The 23,981-nt window shown below is 37.7% G+C and overlaps 1 protein-coding gene across 1 annotated transcript in view; it reads right to left on the reverse strand.

Moving 5' to 3' along the window:
- COL25A1 (collagen type XXV alpha 1 chain) overlaps positions 1–23,981 on the reverse strand; it is a 328,598-nt gene that overhangs the window by 132,641 nt on the left and 171,976 nt on the right. The window lies entirely within an intron of this gene.

The following is a 23,981-nucleotide window of genomic DNA, read 5'->3' on the forward strand; positions in this document are numbered from 1 at the left end:
AACCATCCAGACAATCAGCTCACACTGTAAGACAGAGACAAATATTTATATATTTCTCCCTATAAAGAGAGAATTTCTTAAACTCCTAGGGCTAGCTTAGCTTCTAGTGTTTTATGATGCTTCAATAATGTTTCAGTTATATTGAAACATTTCCTTTTGTGAAAGAAACTGAGCATGGAGACTTCCTGAAAGTCTTCTAAAACCTCTTCATTTTAGCTAGAAGGTACTGCTACACAGAGTTGAAACTTTTCTGTCTGATCATCAGGAAACACTTCTTACTGTGAAGGTAACCAAGCACTGGCACAGGTTGCCCAGGGAGACAGTAGAGTCTCCATCCTCGGAGATATTCAAAAGCCATCAGGACATGATCCTGGGCCATCTGCTCTAGACGGCTCTGCTTGAGCAGAGAGGTTAGACCAGATGACCTCAGAGGTCCCTTTCACCTTCAACCATTCTGTAATTCTGTGCGATTTTTAAGGAAAGGGGGGGGGGGGGGGGGAAGCATTTCAACTGGGAGCTATTATCTGTAAGAAAAGCAGCTGAGGAAAAATGCTTTTTTCAGTAACCGATAAGATTTTTTTTTGTGCTAAATTAAAAACCAGAAAACCATTTTAATTCACATGCAAATTTTTACAGATTTTTTTAAAATATAAGAAATATTAGAAATAAAGTTACAGAGGAATCACATTAAAATACAGAATTATTGTGGCCAATTCTTACACTGAAGGCAGCCTAAAGCATTCCTTATTGTAGATGCTGCAGTTTTGTGTTAGTTCCTTAATACAACACTGCACTATAGAGGTTTTCAGGCAAAAAAAAAAAATACTGGATGAGGTTTGCCAGTTCTAATATGAAGTAAAATTTTCTGAATTGGTCAGTTCTATGAACTCACACATCACACTGGATTAATGAATAGAGTTAGGACTCCAGCACTCAGCCTTTACCTCAGTCTTTCCATCACAGCAGATTTTAAGATATTACATGCTATATCTGAACCTAAAATCAGGAATTGCTTACTAATGCAGCATTGGGCAGCCTGTACAATAAATTTGTGTAAATTAACGGAACTGAGACCTATGCATGCAAACTTTTATATACAAACTCACAATACTTCTGTCTTACAAGTGTATCTAAAGTTGCAATACATTTTGCCCAAATCATTAGAGTGTCTCCAAGATATATATATTTAAAAAAAATGAAATGAAATTCTGAAATTGCCAAAATGTTTCAACAAAATGTTGATTTAAAGCAGTAGAAAGCAAATAAACAGAATCTGTATGTGTTTTTAAACAAGAAGATTTGAAAACTGACACTTTTTTCTTCAATCTAACTTAGACATGTAAACTACTAAGTGTCCACGTGGTACATGCTATATGTATGATATAAGGGACATACACACATAACACAAACCTACCCTGAATTGAATGTCAGGGACAGAATCATACTCCCATGAAAGTGTTTTCTACTCTCAATCTCAACAGCGTTACCAGTTTGCCTTTTTGTTATTGTGCATTTATAATTACTCCTTTATCTTCTCTGCAATATGGAGAGAGGAAAGCTGGAAACTGAATTTGTATAGGACGATTGTTTTACATGGTGACAGAGAACTCTGAGATAATGGGGAATGCTATAGTCGTATTACTCTTAGTTCATATATGCTGTCAATATTGCAATTATCCTACATTTAACTGTTAATGCAGATGCTGAATACAAAAGTACTCAGCAGGATTTTTATCCTGTTGGCTATGAGCTCCTTGAACATGGAAGGAGCTTTGCATTAGTGAAGGTAATTATTTTCTGGGGTTTTTTTTCAGTTGTTCCCAATCCTTCAATATTTTTGTTTACTCTTAGATACTAGCTACTGCAGTTACAGTATAATTTTCCCTTCTCACTAATGATCCAGTAAATGACACTAACCAGAGGATGGAGCAGGCACTATGTTATGGAACTCATCAGCTCTGCTTACAAAGGTACAGGTAGAAAGAGGCATCACAATACTGACCTTTTTTTATTGTAATGGGTCGTTGTCACACAACAACAATTCAAAGCATGGAAGATGAAAAAGGGGCTGTTCGTTTTGCCTTCTCTCATTTTTGTATGTTGTGAAAGGGTCAGGAATAAAGCTCTGTGAGTTACTTTTGTGTTCATTAAAAACTCCTCTAACGTGAATACAGTCTGATATTATAACTCATTTGAGCAAGCTCAGTCTCACTTAATATGCTTGTGTTCCCAAAAGGGCTCCAGGATTGCTGAAATCACTCTGGCTCACTGCTGCGTAATTTGTCCCCAATGCATGTTAATTGTGGATTAAAATGTCTTAGCTGGAAGTATTTTTCTAAATTTTAGATAAAAAACAGGGTGAAAATACTCTTCAAGACTGAAAAGTCAGCATTACTCCAATTTTTTTCTAATGAATCTCTCTTTTTTCAAAGGTGTTACATAGTCTAAAATTGATTCATTGATTGTAGCTGCCAACTGACTGCTGTTCTTCGCACACATTTACAGATTGGTCCTAACACCAATAACTGATCAGGTGTATTTTAGTGGCTGCTGCTTTGAAACTCTGGATCATTGCTCATGTGTTTGATTATCCACTACTGATTGCTGCTTTTTAGTTTTTTGGGGTTTTTTTAATCTGCATGACTACAGTGGGTATAGCTGCATAATATATCATGGTTTCAGCAAAATCTTCAGAACAATTTTCCCTTCTATATTCCTATTTAATGACTTCATATGTTATTGTGCAGGAAAGAAAGGGGCGAAGTTTGGCAGCCTATTCTAATTACCATGATGGAAGGTTTTCTGTGGTTGATAGTTAATCCCTTCCTAGCAATTTAACCTAATATTAGCTGCTAATGTGTAACTGATACTAAAAGAAAAAGATACATCGTGTAGCCAGGTCTAGCTGAAGTCAACAAGTAAGGTATCAATCTGCTAAAAGAGGAGATTAAAGAAAAAGCCTATTTACTGGAGGCTGCAAACATTGCAGAAAAGTTACTTAACAGTAGGAAGAGACATCAAGGAACACAGCAAAAAGTCTTAAGAGAAGAAAACGGAAGCTGACACTGCAAGTCAGCAAGTTGTGCTTGCAGAAGAAACAGGGCTTGTAGCAAATGAAAGGACAGAAAAGAAAAGATATATTTAGGGTATCAAAGAAAAGGGCTGTCCTGGAAAAGAAGAAAGAGAGAGGGAGCAAAAAGAATAGCATCAGAAAGTGCAGAAACTGGATTTTCACAGCTTTTGCATGATTTTAATCTGCAAAGAGCTGGGAACATAAACTTTCAGGCTCATACATCCAAATATATGGATATACAAATATACACACAAATATAAATATATTTACAAATGCATTGTATAAAATTAAAGGTTATTCCTAACTTAATTCAAGTAGCACCTCCTTAAAGAATACCTGGGATAGCATGCAAATACATTTAAAATGAGACATGGGGCTGTTCAGATCTAATCAGCCAACAAAATCCAGGTAGAGAAACTAAAACACAAAAACAAAGAACCTGTGGAAAAAGGAAATCAGCAAGAGCCACATATATGTGGTCAGAAATAATATCCTGCTGTTTGAAAGGCACCATCAAACTACCCTTGCGGAGCGTTCTCTGGACAGAGCACCCAAGTAGGAACATCTATCTTCCAATCTAATCCAGACAGAAAATGATAAGGCAACAGGAGCAGCATGGCTGACCTCCGTTTCCTTGGATAGACACAAAAGACTGAAGTGGCCTTTTGGCACTCTGTTAAAATCTATGCTACTGAGGTTGAAACAAGTTATGCTGAAGGAAGCCAATATGTGATTAATATACATTTCAGCATGAGCAATTAAAAAAGCAAAGAGGGAATACGTGTAAGACCTAAATTACACTGGTTTTGAACAAATCACCTACCAGCTTTCCATCCATACCAATCGGACCCTGGGATAATCAAAAGTCAAAACAAAATGGAACAGTTAAATCAGAGGAACACTGAAGATGAGGAAAAATATACAGACTTGGGGAATACTGCGGGCTTTAGAAGATGAATAACTCTATGTCAGCAGTTAAATGCAATACCTTAAAGATACCTTGAGAATGAAGGCACAGAAAAGAAACAAGAAAAGAAGCAGACCTAAGACAGAATTAATAAAAGCAGCATGGTGGGAAGTAGTCAGGCAATAGCTAGTGTTTAACAAAAGACAGGTTCAACACGCAATGAAGGAACTGTTAGTTTGGCAAATCACAGTGGCACAACATAACCAAACATATGAAATAATGCATCTGGATTGTGTATTTTTCATTAAATACCTGAGAAAACAGAATAAGTAGCCTATTTACTGAATGCTTTTATCACATGGTTGCAAGATGAAAAGAGCACTTAAAATCTCATAACTAATCTGTGTTTAAATTAACATTATAATAATAATAGTTAATAAGAAACTTCAGCTCATGCAGTATCTCCCTGAGGTACTAAAGATTTCCACCTATACTTTGGCCAAGAAGTCCTGTGCCTTATCCTGCTTTCTTTTCTTTTCCCCTTTGGAAACATGGAATTATCCTTGCTGATACTTTACAAGTTAGTTACTTCCTTCAGAGTCCAGAGGTTGATTCCTGTTGCATGGATGTAAATCCTAGAAAGGATTTAATGTGGATGTACACTGTTGTAACTCAGTAACTGGTTCTGTATCAACTGCGTGTTTGTGACCACAGGAGAGAGAAGAGGGCTAGAGAAAGTTGGATTAATTTTAAATTTGATGTTTAATTGCTATGTCTTCCAACAAATGAACAGTCAAGTTACCTTTCACTGACAATGGAATAAGAGCAGGCAGAGAAGTTGTTTCTGCCATTAAATTCCTCTTTTAGGCTGAGACTGAGCTCTCAGGTCTTTGCCCCATGTGAATGGGACACTAATTTACCTCTGCTGGAGAGTTTTCTCTTAAATGCTGGCACTGCAGCCAGATTTCCCCCTGGAGCTTCACAGGCAGACTGCCTTCCCTAGGCATATGGCCCCTTAGGACCGATTGCTCACACTGCTTAATTTGGATCACTGTTGCTGAGAAGATAGTACACAACATGTTTGCTGGCTTTATGACGATCCATTTTATCTTTGCTGCTTTTTGCCCCCTTTCTGAGCACTACTTCAGCTTGCAAGCAAAACTTGAAGTGTAATAGTTTAGTCTAAATCAGGTGTGCAGGAGTTCTGCTGACGCCTTCACCCAGGAGTGTGCATTCCTATCTTCTGCACTAATAGGTACTATAGTCATATGAATGTGCCAGTTCAACCAGCTATCAAGAAAGTAATAAACACTATGAAAAACTGATGCCATATCAGTCTAGTGAGTTCCCTAGCTATCTGTCCTCTCCCAGCCTAGGTCATGGACTCTGCCAAAAACTCCAGACATACTTAGTAAGAAAGAGGACATCAGCTGGATATACATACTGTGAAACTCATGATTTTTGGTACATTATTAGCTTTCTAAGCAGCCTGTGCACCAACCTACTTGTCAGATCCAATAACAAGTTACTGTGTCTGGGCAGCCCCACAGGAATAAAACCCCTTCCCTCCCCTTCCCTCCAGCTCTTACTGTGGTTTCCTGTCACATCATGAGTAGATGACGTGCTGAGAGTGTAAAGCAGGTCACCAGCATCTTGGTTATCTGCATGACCGCTACCTTTTTTTATGTGCTGATGTCCTAGGAAAGTTTGTGACTGTGGGAATGACATAAAATATCTTTCAAATGTTATCACTGAATAGTTCTTCCCTGATATCCAATAAAGAAAGCAACACTTTCCAGTGCATTAAAAGGACAGCTTTTATTATTATGCTTCCTCAGTGCCTCTCGATCCCACACATGCAGCACACAAACAGCACTTAACTAATCTTCTCACAGTTATTTAGCAAATTTCTAAATATGGTACTATACACCCCAAAAAACAAGGCAAGTCTACAAATTAGTAGGTTTCCCAGACTTTTCTAGTGCTGTACCACAGGATATTTATCTACTAATATATACAGGCACGGTCTGTTGCAGGTGCAAAAATGAAGGCTGAGCTGAACCCTGGCTATGAATACATTTACTTCTAGAAATCAAACTACAGATATTACCAGTTAGAACACTCAACAGTAAGGTCATGGTAAGAACATAGAGATACCCAGAGGGCTATGTGGGCCAACAGCTAAATTTAACTGTTTGGTGTGCTGCAAGCTTAGCCCAACAGATTTAATTATTCTTATGATGAATGAATACAGAAAATAATTATACAAGTATTTGTAGAAGTAAAATTCATTATAAGGTCAAACTATTGGCTTAGAGGGACCAGCCAACAGCTCTTGCAGCTGTAGGAGTGCTTGTATTTTGCATATAAGCACTGTTTTCAGGGAATGTTTCTTTATCATAGAAAAAAAAATACTATTTGTGTTCTCTTATAATGATAGGCGTTTTAACTACTATTAAATTTTTGCCTGCTCTTTATCCATGTTACATAGCTCCTGCATTTGTATTAAAGGACTACGTGTAGCATCTTGGAGAGTGTCAGTAAAAAAGAATCAGAAATTCCCAGTAGGCTGAAGAGAAGCACCTGCTCACAACTGAAAATAATAGAAATTTCCCCCATGATTCTATTTGTATCAGGACTATTTGGTCTGAAGTCTGGGAAAGTCTTCTGGGATTTGCTTTAAAGAATAGGAGAAGAAAGAGAAATTTGCTTGAGACGTACTGCCCTACAGGAGGAAAAAAAAAATCTCTGAAGATAATAAGTCAGTACTGTGAAAATTAATAATATTCTTTCAGTATAAAAGTATTAAATCTTTAAGAGCAAAACATGGTAATTTCCTTCTTTCCTCAATTACTTCTTTCTAGTGTTGGAAAGAGAGAGAAAACACTTTTCAAAAATGGAAACAATCAGAATTTCCACAACTGATACAGGCTGGGTGAGAAAGATGAGCTGAAATAGTACATAAGGTTACTTCAGGATGCACTGAGAAAAATCCTATATATGACAATATTTATTGAAATTCATTACATGATTGCACTGGAAGTCTCACGGAATACTCAAAGACATTTTCATTCATTTTGAAAGAAAGACTTCAAACTATAGTCCGTCGTTGACTTAAAATTGACTGTCTCCAGAGCTGCACACTACATAGTTCAAACTACTTTCTGCTTTGTTCTCTAAATAACTGCTACTGCAGATTAGCGTGTAATTTTGGACAAGTACCAAATAGATGGCCTTCTATAATGCAATTCCTGTAAAACATTTTAGAAAACTAAAGACAGTGCATCATGAAAGAGAAGGGGATGAGTAGGTTTATACAACAGACAGGTACACTAACTATTTGTTCGCTTACTGTAGATACTACAGATGGTATTGAAAATGTTTATTCTGGACTATGCATTTCCTTTCTAGGTTTCCACTACCATTTTTAAATGTATGCTATTACTGTATATTTACTCTACGGTATTACATAGACTTTTTTCCCCAAGGTCCTCAAAAGCAAAGATGTTTGTACAGTAGATTTTTTTCCAAATAATACCCAACTATTTACTTAGTAATAACTACCTATCTAATAACCCTAATATGGACAGAGATAACACATGGGAAGAAGTGGAATATGAATGCCGTTTAGGTCCAGTTTTGTGAAAAGTCACTTCCACTCTTCAAGAATACTCTAAATATAATGTTTCTCAAAGAAACATATTTTTAGTCAGATTTTGAACGCTCCCAAAATGGGTTGTTTTCCATTTAAGCAGTATCTTTTTACATATGGGTTACTCTGGAAGTAAATATTTTAAGGATTTTAGGGGTTAGAGTTACAAATTGAATATGTAAGCAAATGCATCAGAAACCTTTAGCGTTCCTATCAGAAAGATAGCCAGTATTATTACTTTAGGCAGCTTTACTGCAATATTCGTTTCTTCAAAAAATTCTGAGTGAAAAGTGAAGATAAGAAAAGAGATCACTACTATGCAATAAAAGAATCTTCCACGGGAAGGAAAAGAGGAAGATATGGATTATCTTCTTACTCTTAACTTCTCCACTCATCCTTCAGTGATCCTTTCCATTTAAGGAACACACATCAGAAGACTGAGTTGTGAATCAAGAGATACATAATAAACAGAAAACAGACATTGTTTCTTCTTTATAAACTGCAGACCACCCTCTATCTAAAGGAAGTTTTTGTTTTTAAATAAAATGGATTGGCATATTTTAACAGTGCATAATTTTGGTAGGTTTATATTCATTGGAAGTATGCAGAGAAATGTATTTGTTGCAAACACATTCTCTGTGGAAAGAATGAGGAAAAATTTTGACGTTGCAAATTATTCCAATTCTAGTTTTGTGTATAAAATAAATTACAAGCAGGCCAATTACCATCTCCAAATGCATAACGATTTCTCTGACTTTGATGACTCATTGTTTTTCCTGATTATTCAGTGTGAAATCAAGTATTTTGGAAAAAAATCTCTCTCCCACTACAGACCATAGGTATCTGAAATGCTCTGAGTACATAAAATTAACACAGAAACATCTGCATCTCTGAGAGAGAGACACGAATGCAGAAAGCTAAACAGAGCCCCAGTAACACCATGCTAGATTGTGTTTCAATTTACTGGAACTTATTTCATGGCACAAATAAGTGGCCGAGGTTACTTTAACATTTCTGATGGCCAGCGTTGGCCCAACAAATAAAGCTAGCAAGACATAACAATGCCATAGCTGAAGTTGGCAGCATACAAGTATTTTCTGGACTCGGTTTGTAGTGCACTGAATTAAAAATGAGAAATGAGTTTTCATGCTGACTTTAATAAGAGTGTGATTTGGCCCTCAGTTGTCAAAAAAAAAAAAAAAAAATCACATTTTAAGGTATGTCCCAGTCGTTTCTAAAAAATCTTTTAGATCACACATTTGGCAGTTTTAAGATATACTAATTTAGACTATCACAGCAGCATTTCAGAATTCAGAAAATCTTATCTGATTAAATCATTTGACTAAATTGTTCCACATTTCTAAACAATCTACAGTGAGCCCGATTGTTAAATTTACTTGCAGCTGCCTGAAATCTCTTATATCAATACATGTACAATAGGAGATTCAGAAGGAAGCAGGAATGTAGCTTTACAGCAGCTGTATGAGCTGCACGCCAGTTACTATGTCAGACTGAGTTTAAAAATACCTACATGGGGAAAAAAAAAAAAAGAAAATTTGTCTCAAACATCAGGTTTGCAGATCATCCCCACTAAGTTCAGGTAAGGTGAAAGATGACACATTGCCTTTTCAAATCACCTTTTTTAGTTCAAGACTGACAGAAGTTAAAAAACCAACCACTGTCAGGTTTCCTCATCATGATACCATTAAAATGATGGATCTCCATGTCTGTCTTTTTCTCTCCTTTGGTTAATTACAGGTTTATCAATGCTGACTTTAATTAGATGTTATATGGTATTCCTAGCAAGTCTGATGAGATTTCTTTTTAGTGAAGTTTTGGTTTAGAGCTTATGTGGGCAATGAGTATGATAAGCTCGTCAGCTAGCTACATTTCTCCTACTGGTGAAACATTATTGGTTCTTTTTCAATGACTGGAAGTGGTTGCTGTTAAGAGCAATGTGAGCAAACAGCCCAGGTACAGAAGTCACTTGCTCCAAGCCTGGGAGTAAAAAAGTGCACTAAATGAACCTGCAACAAGTCTCTGGCCAGCAATCAGGACATTACTGAAAAAGAAAAAAACCAACCAAACAAAAAACAAACAAACAAACAAACAAAAAACAAAACCAAAAAACCCCAACCAAATAATCCAGATCATTTGGGTTAGAGAAAGCTTTACTGTGAAAAGAATGAACTACAAGAGTACAAGAAAGATGAGCCTGCTGTCTAAAATCCCTTTACCACAAAACCCAAAATTACTGACAAAGACAAATGAAGCACTACAAGGCTGTCTCAAAGAAGTCCATTTCAGAATTTCCTGAATTCTTCCCTCAAGCAGTTCATATTAGCTACTACCTGAGACACAAAACTCGGCTAGATGGATCATCACCTGGAGACTGCAAAGTAAGTATAAATGTTTTCCAAGGTAGGAATTTAGCATTTTAAATGAAAGTTTTTTAAAAAACAACAAAACTCACAGCACTGTTAGGCTGCTTGATCTTCTTGACCAGCAAATTATGGGTCCCATCCGAACTGCTAGAGCCTTTATCTCATTCAGCCTTCAGAAACAACATTTTGCTTCTCCTAGACTCATTCAAAACACTGATGCAAAATTAATAATTCAAGATTTTAACTACAACCCCTCCCCAATACACCACACTTTTTATTTCAATGGAAAAACTACATTCAGTTAAAAAAAAAAAAAAGAAAGAAAAAAGAAAAAAAAAAGATAGATAAAAGTGCATTCTTAAGTGTGTTATAGCCTCATCCTGTAATTCCAGGAATCTCTCATTTGGTTGCAAGCCATGTAGTAACTCTCTCACCAAAACCTACAAAATTGCCTTTATCAAGCCAACAAGGATCTCAAAGCATACCCTGGAAGCATCGAAGAGACTCAGAAGCAAGGTCCCAAGAAAACCTGGAGAATGAAGAATAGCAGCGCCATGATTAAGGCTCCAGACCACACCTCCACCAGCCAGAAAAGCTAGACTAGGCTAGACCATGCCTAACTAGGCTCTCAGTATTGACACTTCAGTTCATGAGCATAAAGGTAATCAGTAGTTATTCAAATTTATATTTTAAATCACCTATGAAGTGTAATGCCTTCCATACAGAGAAATATGCAGCATACACATGTAAAGCAATAAGCCAATGCTAATAGTAAGCTGCCAAGCAGAACTGGCAGCTGTTCTTGTTACAGAAAAGAAAATGTTTGCATTTTTTCATACTTTTTAGTTTCTTTCAATTTCAAGAAAAAAAAGGACATGCAACCTGAAGCTATGAATTTCATGTACTGGCTCTAGTGTCCGTATTAGCCTAAATTAGACAATGGAAATCATCAATAATGGAACAAGATGGAAAACGAGGGACAGTTTTAAAAATTCCAAAATAAACCCGAAATGCCAGGTACAGCCTCCAAAACTTTTCTTTGGAGCAACATCACTGGAGTTTACAAGACTCCTAGCCGGGAGCTCTACATGCAGTCTGAATACTCTAGTAGCTCCTTTGCAATTATAAGATAGACTGGTTATGTCTAGAAGTAAGCAATATGGAGAAAGAAAAATTGTTAAGAGTTTGGCTATTCAGAGAGTGGCTGAACTACAAAAAAAGCGCCGCATATGGTAACAATAAGGGAGTACAAAGAGTTCTATGCAAGAAAAATTATAGTCACAGCTTTTCAAAAGCATATTTCACAGCTGAAAAATAATTGCCGAGATACTTTTTATTTTTATAGTTTATGCAGGAAACCTGACAGGCAGTTTCTTGTGGTGCAGATGCATTTTTGAGTATCTGAGCACTATGACTGCTCTTCCTGCTGAAATATATGTGTAAAAATCCATGAGAATGAGCTAGGGAGACCTAAGTTGGAACAAACTCTTCTAAAAGACTGTAGGCAGACATCCTTCTATTTATCATGGCCAACATTGCACGCATCACAAGTATATAGGAAAAAAGGGCCAAATATGACTGTGAACCCCAAACTGCAAGCACCTTTGTTGTCTTCATACATCAGGCTAGCAAGAAGTTATTTCCAGACCGACACTGTTTTTCTCCTTGTAGCCTATACATCTCATCAGCATCTGCAACATTTGTATGGTCATATCTGTATGACAAATTCCTGCAAGGGGAAACTACTGTTGACACCAGAAAGAGTAACATAGTAATTCCCCATTCAAGTTATAGTAAAGAATGTCATAGTGCTCAGATGCTTCTTCAGGAGGAAAAATAAAAAGAAAATTGTAAAACGAACCTGCCTAATCTTGGCAAATCATATATGGTACATTGAGTTGAGAAACAGCACGTTGTAACTGCCTGCTCTTAAAAAATGAACTGCATTAAAATTGTGATCTTAAAGTGCTTACCCCCATATGCTTCACCCATCCATAAAAACAGACTTGTGAAGGGTTGCAGAACTATGCGTTTCCATAAAAATACTTCATTACGCTACTGAATTCCAGCGTAACTTAACAAATACTTGAACACAGGGAACATACACACAGACCAGAGGGAAATCTACATTCTACCTAAAAGTTCTCATTTCTCCTGAAGAAATTGAAACTCCTATATCCATAAATAGAAAGCACATGGCTAATTCATCAACGCCAACATCACTGTGTGAATATATTTGATGTGGTTGGTGCCATGTTGATGAGAAAACAATAAACTGTGAAAAATGTCACTTCTCAAAAATTAGCTGGCTAGCATTCAGTGGGAGATAGATTGTTGTAACAGCTGTGGCATGATGACTTTGATGAATTAGATTTTTGTTGTCCTGGACTAATTCTGAAGAATCTGTCTCCTCACACCACCATGGAAGTGAATCCATTTGCTCACTGAAGCCCTACTGAAGAACAATCTTTCTTGTTATCTGTGTTTCGATGGCTTTACAGAACATGAAAAAAATCCATTACACTTCTTTCAGTCTAACTCTTCTTTTGTTTCTACAAATCTTCTCTTTTCAGGGGGAATGAGGTCCATCAAGGAAAAATAAAAAGACAGTCTTTTGGTAAATAACACAGTATCATAAAGAACTAACCTTCAGAGGCCAATTTTTGACCTTCCCTCAGTGGAACTATCAGCTCTGGAAGATTAACAAAACTCAAGAGCAGGTATGTAAATCGATTTTTGCTCCATTAGGACAGAAGAATCTGACCATCACGCTCCTTTTATCTGCCTATAGAGGTGCATATTTTGAATGGGGCTCCCAGGGAATTAAGAAAAAGATAGGGCTGCCATAGAGATACTTCCCTTTTGACTTACAACAAAGGAGATCAATCAAAGTGGATACATCTCCATAAAAGAGGAGAAGAGAACAGGTACAGAGGCTTTAAAAGAGAACAAAACTAAAAGCCAAGGTACTGAAGTGTTTATAAAAAACCCATGTAGATAAAACCCCAATTTCTTTCAACTATCATGTGGTCAAAGAAAGCTTTGAACAATTCCAGGATAACCAAAATGACAATGTTCATACCTAGTCCTAGTCCATAAATGCAATATTTCCATCTGGGATACAACATATGAAGAAAAAACTTGCGCAGATGCACTGTATTAAAACTTAAACTCCAAAGCAGGTGCTTTCAGCTATGTGCTGCCATGTGTGCTCAAATACTGGAACATAAAATTCTACACATGCAAGCCCATTCAGATATTTGTCACACACCTACAAGATTTAAAAGGCACAAATATACATGCAGCTAGTTTAAAGACATTACTGTTGTCTTAAACACACTATAACCTAAATCATTCATTAAAAGTTGATGGGGCTGCATACAACTCTGTTCCCTCCAAAATGACTTGGAACCAGTAAATTCTCAAAAACCAGAAATCATTATGGAAAAACTGTATGAAACACACTTAAAGAGATTATTTGATTCCAGGAAATAAAGCAGAATTCAGGGATGCACTACAACATTTTTCATTCTTTCTTCCTGAAATGTTTCCCCATACAGTTTTTAATGATGCACCGCCTGTTCTATTTCCCCAATTTAACATGAAAAGATGGATGTAGAACCATAGAATCATTTAGGTTGGAAAAGACCCTTAAGATCATGGAGTCCAACCGTTAACCTAGCACTGCCAAGTCCACCACTAAACCATGTCCCTAAGCACCACAGCTACCCGTCTTTTAAATACCTCCAGGGATGGGGACTCAACCTGTTCCAATGCCTGACTACCCTTTCAGTGAAGAAATTCTTCCTCATATCCAATCTAAACCTCCCCTGGCACAACTTGAGGCCATTCCTTTTGTCCTATTGCTTGTTACTTGGGAAAAGAGACCGACCCCCACCTCGCTACAACCTGCTTTCAGGCAGTTGTAGAGAGCAATAAGGTCTCCCCTCAGCCTCCCTTTCTCCAGACCAAACAACCCCAGTAGCATGTAGCAATGAAAAAAACAGCTGTGTGGTGTTTAGCTGCCTGCCGGGTTAAACCACGACAATCCATTTTGGTGCCCAATGTGAGGAATGAAGGGTTGAGATAATGACAGATCTGACCAGAGCATGTTAAGGCAAATTTGTTATAAGCACTCATTATATTGGTTTAATAGTTGCTGGTCACAATGTTGATTTATTTGCTCTCAAAGTTGTCGTGCTTGCTCTCAAAGTTGTGTTATGTAACACCTTACTTGCAGTGTGTGTTCCCTGTTGTGCTGTTTATCACCTCTGGGGGCTGGATTAAGGTTATCATTTTGCTGCACTGTGTAACACTCGTTTATGATATGATAAAATTATTGGTTGTGAGACTAATCTGGTATTTGTACTCGGCATTGCCATCATCTCCGTGCCTCGGGAGCCACCTCTCAGAAACTATTAATAATTGCACTCTTTACCTTTTCTCCTCAGAGAACCAAAGTATGGGGGAGACAAGGGGGGACACTTTTGCCCACTTCTTCACCTTCCCTTTCTCCTTCTTGTGCACCCCCAGCCTACTTGCTGGTAGTGTGAAAGCTGAGAAGTCCTTGACTACTGTAAGCACTACTTAGCAACAACTAAAACATTGGTGTGTTATCAACATTATTCGCATCCTAAATCCAAAACACAGCACTATACCAGCTACTGGGAAGAAACTTAACTCTATCCCAGTCAAAACCAGGACATCATTTTAATTCAGAGCCTCAACAGCAATGCTGCTTTGAACTACTTCTGCAGTTCTTTCTTTTTTTGTAGGTGAAAGGATATACAGGCCCAACTTCCAGACAACTTCTCCTGACAATTCTTTTTGTTTTACAGCAAATTCCATTTATGTATTTTTGAAATTTATGTGAAAAGAAGCAGAAATTCTTTGTGGGTTGTTGGGTTTTTTTATTTGTTTGTTTGGTTGTTTTTTTTACATTGGACAGCAAAAGCTCATCTCTACAAAATCTTCCTGTTGAGTTATTGCCTGTTTTCCCCCTCAAACTATTTAGGAAAACCTACTAAGTTTCTCCATACTCATACATCTGCTTTTTGAAGCTTGCCTATCCAGAAACGAATTCAGAGATTTTTCTACTTTGATTCTGAAATCCCCTTTTAACTCCAAGTAGAGACAGTGTCTCATTGCACAGTCAGAAAGAAGTCTTTCCTTCTTCCTTGACAACTGCTGCACAAACAGAAACAAGCAAACTCAACCAACAAGACATTTAACCAAGGAAACAAAAGTTTCCGAAATCAGATCGACCTACAGTATAGAACATGAGCTATGCCCCAGCCAAGAAATATATCCAAGTATTTCATATCTGTGCCTTTCTGAGCCATACTTCAGCAAATCATACATTCCTCTCACCTGTTGTCTAATTTCAGTCAAATTATGCAAGTTAAATTGAAGTTCACCAGAGATGAACAGGTGAATCCAAAGACAGAACATGGTTCAGTGAAACAGCTTTTAAAATCCTAAAGCATTTACCAATTTCATTAGCCCATTTAATCTCAATATCTCTACATTATTCTTTTAAGTTTCATAGATCCACACGTGAATACATCCAAATAAAACATTTTCATGACTTTCTTCTGACATAATTCGTTTTCAAGATTATAAAAGGATTTTTGTAGAAGCTGGTGACAGCATGAAGAACAAAAATGTTTCTTTGCATTCCCATCTAGGGAGAAACAGTTTATATGTGATTGCAATACCAGATGACACTTTCCATACCCAAAGGGCAGAGACCTAAAATGAGAGATCTCCTATCATATGCAGGGTGGATTAAAAAAAATCAGGATAATTGATCCATACAGATGGAGGTGGAAACATTGAGGTCATTTTCTCTTCAGAGACTGCCTAATCAGTCAGACTGCCTGAATGAAAACCACAGGCCTCACTCAGGAGGAGTATTCTTATTAAAAAAAGGAACCTACACTTGCACTTTTACAATGACTAGTAATGCAAATACTACGTTATGCATGACAGAAGTTACTGAACTGCTGTATGTTACTTTTGGAGCACTTTCTTTCAACCTTCACTCTCACCTATGGAAAACTGCACCATTGTTAACATCACCCTCTGAAACTAACTGCAAGTGGCAAACTAAGATTATTCCAGCTGCTGGAGGCCAGAAACTCAGTATACATGTCTAATACTACTGAACCAAAATATGAATTTGAATGTAATCCTTAAACACCAGTTTACTGATACAACTTCTGTTTCACACAAATCTGCGTATTGAGAAATAAAGAACTTCCTTAACACCCACAATCTGTCTCCTCATTTTTTTCTCCACATAGGTCCCAATTCCACTTTGCCCTCTCATAGTAAGTAGCACTTATTTTGGGGATTGCTTCTCTGAGTTAATGCTGTTCAGCACGAACAAAAGTAGAAGAATCTACCCTTACTTTTGGTAATCTTAGTTGCAATTGATCTGGGAAAACGAGGAACCATTACAGAGGGAATAGCGTGACTTTTTCAGTGACTAAAATTGTCCTGGTTTTACTTCACTTGCTAAGAATTCCAGCCTTCCAAGCAGGAGCAAACAGCAGTTTATTTTGGTAAGAATATCATGTAACAGCAAGAAACCAATTTCTACATTAAAAACTTAATATTCTTTTCAGCTGATTAGTGCTCATGTAGATGATTTTTTTTCATCATGCTCCTTTTGTGAGGCAAAGTAGCAAAGGGTTAAATTCCTCTCATTTATACTGGGAATAGCTACTCTGAATGTGTACAAAATAATCCAAAAAGATTTCTTAACTCAATGGTCCCCTGTTAGATTATCACTGTTATGCAGATCTCAATATTAGCAAAAATAAGAAATGTTAATTGCTTTACCTTAAGCCAAAGAGGGGAGAGAAAAAAAAAAAACAAAACACCAAACCACTTTGTAAGGGTGATTTATGATCTGTATCCTACACAGTCACAGGAAAAAAACCTTCCAATTGACATTCCACACTGCTTGTATAAATCTTTCCTACCAGAGGAGTATGTTTGCTTTCAGAAACTGCTTTAACTAATCTTGATTTCGATATGCACACATGTAGCTGAGAAAACGCAAACAAGGGCGGTCCAGACAATAACCTAGTATTTTCCTTGTGATGCAAGAGGCAAGATGCACACTAAATGTGCCCATCCCAAAGATCTCCAGCAATGGAGAAGTAGTACTTTAAGGCTTCGTTCTACCAGCTAACTTCTGGCATTAAAAAAGAAACCCAAAAACATAGAGCCGAGAACCTTATTAGAAGGTTTAGAACCTTATTAGACAAACACTAGCCAATTCATTTCTGGTGTAATTACCAGATGATGCTAAGCAACGTGGGGCCCACTACAGGCATATGAGAGAACTTTTTGATTCCCAGTAGGGAAAAAGTTCCTCATTCAGCTTCATAAGAACCACCAGTTCAGGTGCCTGCCTGCTCCAGATGTTCCCATCCTCATGTCACCTCTCTCATAAATGGGAACGGAACGCTGACTGCAGGGAAGCAGGCGTCCAAACAGCCTTTGAGAAAACACTTCCACCCTGCACTTTCTGGAAATCACAGAACCCAACCACCTCGTCTAGCAATTTAGGAACAAGTTTCTTCAACAAAATTTTACAACCCTTGACCTCAGACAGGATTAACAGTGCACTTAAACTCCCACATAGGAATATGCATCTGGGAGCTGTATGAATAGTGAAGTTTTACATATCTTTCAGCTATATCATAAATCAGAATGAAAAATCCAGCGTGAAAGAAAATGACACATCATGTTTGCAATCCTCCTTCGAGATGAAGGAATTGATGACTTAAGAATTGTTATAGGACAGTTTGGGATTTCCCTTCCCATTTGTGACAGATATAAATAGTAATTAAATACAGGATTTCTATTATAAGTGATTTAACATTTTCTTTGAATCTCAAAACTTCTTGTGAGAAAGTGACACTTTAGGCAAATTGTAAGGGGCATTTCTAACTATCACAGGTTACTCACTCTACGTCCACGTGCAATTGTCAAACACAAGTTGAGAAATGAGACCTAGAATTACAATTCCTATCTGTACATATATTGGGAAAATATTTGGAACACAACATTTTTCTCCAAAGTTTTTTGTTTCGTAAATAAAGCTATTTCTGTTACACTGGAAAGTTACATCATGCATCACGAGGAAACCACTGGAAGATTTAAAGTGATGTGCCCAAAGAAAGGCAAGTATGGATGATCTCAGGTACAGTTCAAGCATTAATTATGTCTGCCAAAGCATAAATGTGGAAATCATAGCTATAGCTTTCTGCATATCACCTGCTAGCTGCCAAGCTGAACTCAGTGGAGTAGCCTAGAGAGACCAGAAATTTATGTATACTGTCAAATAAATGATAAATCAGCTTAATTCCTTTCTTTACCTATACATGTTTTATTATGAGAGAGAAGAGGGTAATTTTTAAAGCTGCAGAGGAAAATACTGAAAAAACACATTTAATTGTTAAATTACACCTATCCTATCTATCTGCCATCAGCTATAATCCTGTATTTATCTGATAGATATATGGGGTTGTATCATTTTGAACTGATGTCAGCTCTGAGTCTAATCTACACTGATTCACGCTAGCCCACAGTATCCTAGCATATTCTAGCACTACGTGCTTAGTTCTCATCACATGCTGACATCTACAAAATGCCATGCAGACATGTGGATTTTGCAATACAGGAGTTCTCCGTCCATGCATCTAAGATGGAAAGTGCTAGTTTAAAGAAGGGTCTTGGAGGATCCAGCATATGGTAACAATTGTATGTATTACTAATGATACATCGAGGTTATCTATTATAATTTTGGTTTATTATTCTACGGATTTTTTACATCCTTATTTCTAATGCAATGTAGAAAATGGACAAAAAGAATTTAGAAAGTTTAATGAGTTTAAACCAGAATATAAAACGTAGGCAGGTATTTATTCCAGCACAAGTAATTTTCTTAAGTCACCATGTGAAGTTTCGACTTTAGCTTATCTATGGCAATTTCTTTTTATAATTGCAAATGAGGACAAGGGTAGAAATATCTTCTTATATTGCTGGATTTTGCAGATGAGGAATTTGTTACTTCACTATCACAGTCACAAATATGGAATAGCTTGGGGCACTCTAAGCATTCTCCAGGGAGTTGCAGGAATAAACACTGCCTTCTCTTATTTATGCTCTCAGCATTACATGAACGTAATAGATGAAAGCATTCAGCCCATAGTTCATTCAAAATGAAAACTGGCTTGTAAGAAGCTAATAAACATGTTCGGATGTGTAGCTTCAATTATCTTCTGTGACACAAAATTAATAGCAACTGTAAGCTTAAGAGGTCTCAAACATTTCTGTTCAAGTCAACTTTTATGATTATATTCCATCACTGTAAAAAAGTCGGCATTCAAAGAGATGAAAACCGATGAATTTTATTACATATTATTTATATATCCGAAGGTCATAAAAAACATTACTGCATTAATGTGACTGACATCATTACAAAGGCCACAGTTATTACTCAGACAGCCATGTGAGTTTAGAGACTCTCCCACAATATGCAAGAAAAACTGGAAGTTTATTTGCTGAGTATTATCAGAATGTCCTCAGCTGCTGTATTTTTCTAAAACATTACCACATTCTTGCAGCCTTCCCCTGCTTCTCATGGCACAGAAATACTACATAGTTAACCTGCTTAGCAGCAAGTGTCTGTTGAGTCTGTTTAAATTGAAGCACGTATTTGGGAACCGCATAACTGTTGTGGATTCTGGTGGTGTATTATTGATAAATTCTGATTCACTGTGTTGTGACTGTTAGGAGGATTTTTGAGGTGCCATTGAAGTTTTCTAGGAACAAACAATTTGACACAACTTGCCACTATAGGCCTATTAATCAATACTGCAAGATGGCAACAACTGCAAACAGGAAAGGTGCAACTCACTTTTGTACAGAGTGGACTTTCTCTCTTACCTATCTGAATATTAACTGCCAGAATGCAATTTTTGATACTGCAGTTAAAAATTGCAATTAGGACTATATCTATGGTTTGATATCAAGGCAAAATTCGTACTTAAGCAAGTAACTCACCTCTGGTTGACCTTTGTTCAAGACTCACATCACATAACACAGGTATGACTTGAAAAAGTCATACTGGTATCCATCACTTACAGCAATCAATTCCAGCAGCTACAGCTACCATTGAGTGCTGGACTTGACAGGTGTGTCCATGGAAAAGACTGAAAGCACCTTTTGCCTACAGCTGTAGAAAGCTGGCTTAACTTCATGTGTGAGAGTGGAACTGAATGCCGTATCTCCCCAACTCTTCTGCTATTGCTGGCCTGACTATAATAGAGAAGCCCAGCTCTCCTTATAAGCTTCTGTGACAGGACTGTAGCACTTGTGTGCAGCATACAGAGAAGCCTAGGGACTGGCTGTGACAGGTTGGTATTACACTCCATGTCAGTTGAAGTATGCTCTTGGAAGACTCACTAACAAAATACTTGCATGCAAAGTTTTGGTGAACCATGGCAAGACTATTTGGAGTTCCGATTTGTTGCAATGAATGTATTAATGGAAAGTAGTTCTGTGAAATGAGAAAAAAAAAAAAAGGTCTAAGGGCTTAATTTATACTCATCTTGAGTAGTCACTTGTTTTCTGCTGAATCTAAAGCACTGGCATCAGCTGGCAACTTTCTGGAAAAATGAGCAAGGAGTAAATTGTTAACGAATAAAGAAACTGTAAACTGAGTAACCTTTTGAGATGGACAGCTGATCGACTGTATCTCTGAAGAAAACAGTGGATTCTCTCCACCCCCCTGAGAACAAGCAAGAAGTTTGAGGCAGATGGATCAACTGAAAACCTCATGTCTCCCAAGCCAATCACCTCTGCCAGGACTAAAAATAAGGATAAAGTATATAGAACTGAGAAAACACATACTAAGATCAAAGATGCTTTTGAGATTGCAGATGTTTTGAATTTTCTGTGTATTTAAAAATAAATTTAAAAAAATTAAAACCTGAAATAGTTATCAATGCTTCACTACCAAACCTGAAATTTATTGCAAAAGTTTTGCTGGTATATGTTTAAGACGTTACTTTGGTCAAATGCCAAAAATAAAAGGTGATCTGTGAAGACACCTGTTGAGAAAAATAAATGCTGTAGAGTGGGAAACGTCTATAGGATCACCAAGACAAATCCTCAGGGTAAGGTCAGGAACTGACATAGCTGCTCCTTGAGCTTAGACATTTATATTTTACTACAACTGTGAAAAAGAGGAGACCTGACCAGCTACTGGAAATACCACAGCTGTTGCAGAAGTGCTTAATACTGCCACAGGCTGTGCTTAATCACAGGTGAAACACACTCAATCTTTGGTCATTTCTTCTTTTTTGATTATCCCAATTATGTTCCTTTTACAGCAGCCGAGCTGCCATAGTATCTGAGGTTGAAACATTTGCATTTGGATGGGATTAATTTTATATACTATATGCATTATTTACACTAAAAAGTAACAACAGAGTAAAGACTACTAGATACACCTGCACTGACACAAAAAGCCCAGCCAACACCCACCCCCTTTTTTTTTTTTTTGGTAGGCTTGCACATCAGATCTGTTACATGGAAGAAAAAAAGTCTTGCCAAGCAATTCTTTTATTTTTTTTTTTTTTTTTAGCAACACTAACAGAGAAGAAATAAACTGGAAAAGCAGACATCCCACAGGACACCCTAATGGGAAAACTTTATGCATCAATTGTATTTCATTTCTTATGCTAGAAATCGATTTATGTCACTTAGTTTTAAAGAATATATAGAGTCATACAATCATAGAATCATTTAGGTTGGAAAAGACCTTTAAGATCATCGAGTCCAAACATTAACCTAGCACTGCCAAGTCCAACACTAAACCATGTCCCTAAGCACCACAGCTACCCATCTTCTAAATACCTCTGGGGACGGAGACTTAACCACTTCGCTGGGCAGCCTGTTCCAGTGCCTGACTACGCTTTCAGTGAAGAAATTCTTCCTGATATCCAATCTAAACCTCCCCTGGCACAGCTTGAGGCCATTTCCTTTTGTCCTATCTCTTGTTATTTGGGAAAGGAGACCGACCCCCACCTCACTACAGCCTCCTTTCAGGTAGTTGCAGAGAGCAATAAGGTTTCCCCTCAGCCTCCTCTTCTCTAAACTAAACAACCACAGCTCCCTCAGCTGCTCCTCACATGACTTGCTCTCTAGACCCTTCACCAGCTTTGTTGCCCTTCTCTGGACACACTCCAGCACCTCAATGTCCTTCTTGTAGTGAGGGGCCCAAAACTGAACACAGTATTTGAGGTGCAGCCTTGAACACAGTGCCAAGTACAGGGGGACGATCACTTCCCTAGTCCTGCTGGTCATGCTATTTCTGATACAAGCCAGGATGCTATTGGCCTTCTTGGCCACCTGGCCACACTGCCAGCTCATATTCAGCTGGCTGTCAACCAACACCCCCAGGTCCTTTTCCGCCAGGCAGCTCTCCAGCCACTCCTCCCCAAGAGGTATATAAAACAGCTCCAAAATCAGACTGGTACTCCACTAACTCTGTAGATGGCCTGGAATCTCCTGTGAAAACTCTCCCAGAAACAACGTTGGTTCCAAACCTCGGTCATAGCCAAATTACTGAAAATTCATACTCACAGCTTGTACTTCCAATCATTGGCAGCTCCTATAAGATATTGGTCCTGATACCTCATGCACAGATCATAAACTTTCTCCGTGAATTGTGCTCAGCGATGATGTGCAATGGTGTTTCCAGAGGCAGAGACAACAGGAAGAAAACCTCCAGGGTCACCTTCCCATGCGGGTAAGCTGCCTGCTACTGACTCAGAATCGCATTGGGTTTTCTCATTTTTAAACAGACAACACATACATAATATACCTGAGAATATACAATACCTTTAAAGAGTTATTGCTAATACTGAATACTTGCCCCAAGTACCCACATCAGTATTTCTGTTTGGTTTTACAACTGCTTTATGCTTCTTAACCATGAACAGGTGGAAGATGAGCTAGATTTCGTGGCTGTTTAATGCAGGCAAATACAAAGGAGCCCTCAAACATAGCCTTGCCTGGTTGCTGCACAGAACAAAGAATGAAATCTCAATACTTTGCCCTACACAAAGGTGCTCTTTCCAAACTGCACAGGAAATTTATCCCATATAATTACGCCTGAGTTTCATGATATGAAAGGAAAGATGGAGGAAGGAAGAAGGAAGGGTCTGTGCTACACTGCTACTTGCTACACATTTGCCTACACAGCCCCAATCTCTAACTGGAGACCCAGCAGAAAATGAAACATGAAGCACTGTCAAAGACAAAGCAACACAGCAAGACAATGAAATGCCTTTTTCCAGTTTCTCACACCAGTAGTTTTCATGTTCTTCCAAACAAGGCTTATTTCTTCAAACCTAAACCCTTCACAGCCCTTCTCTGTTCTACCTGGAATTCTCTTCACCTTTAGCAATACAGGAACAGAAAGGGGGGTGGGGTGGGGGGTGAGGGCAAATCAGAACCTTCTAACAGCAACCTGAAAATCTTTATATATTGGGATAACAGCTTGTCTTGTGGTATATTGGGATATATCTTTACGGGTGCAAAAAACAGAAGTGTGATGATAAAGGTATTTTCTAAGCTAGAAGGAATTGTAAAGAATAATTGAAATTCACTTCCTATACTCCTAAGCTTCGCCAGCTTGTTATCTTCACCATTCAGACCTAAGTCAGTCTTTCAAGATCTAGAAAATTTTAAATGAAACGACAGGTGAAATTGCAAAGATCTACATTTCTGTTTTGAACAAATGATGATATTTTACAGTTACATGAGAACAATCTCCAATTTAGACACATCCTTTTCTGCAAGAGAGGAATCTGCCTACATTTCTTGAAGATGAAACAACGATGTTACTAGAAATGGGATTTAATACAAGGCACACGG

The sequence above is a fragment of the Nipponia nippon genome, unplaced genomic scaffold, assembly GCF_047370975.1.
Source record: "Nipponia nippon isolate SJK-2023a ecotype South Korea unplaced genomic scaffold, ASM4737097v1 scaffold_6, whole genome shotgun sequence".
NCBI classification, from domain to species: domain Eukaryota; kingdom Metazoa; phylum Chordata; class Aves; order Pelecaniformes; family Threskiornithidae; genus Nipponia; species Nipponia nippon.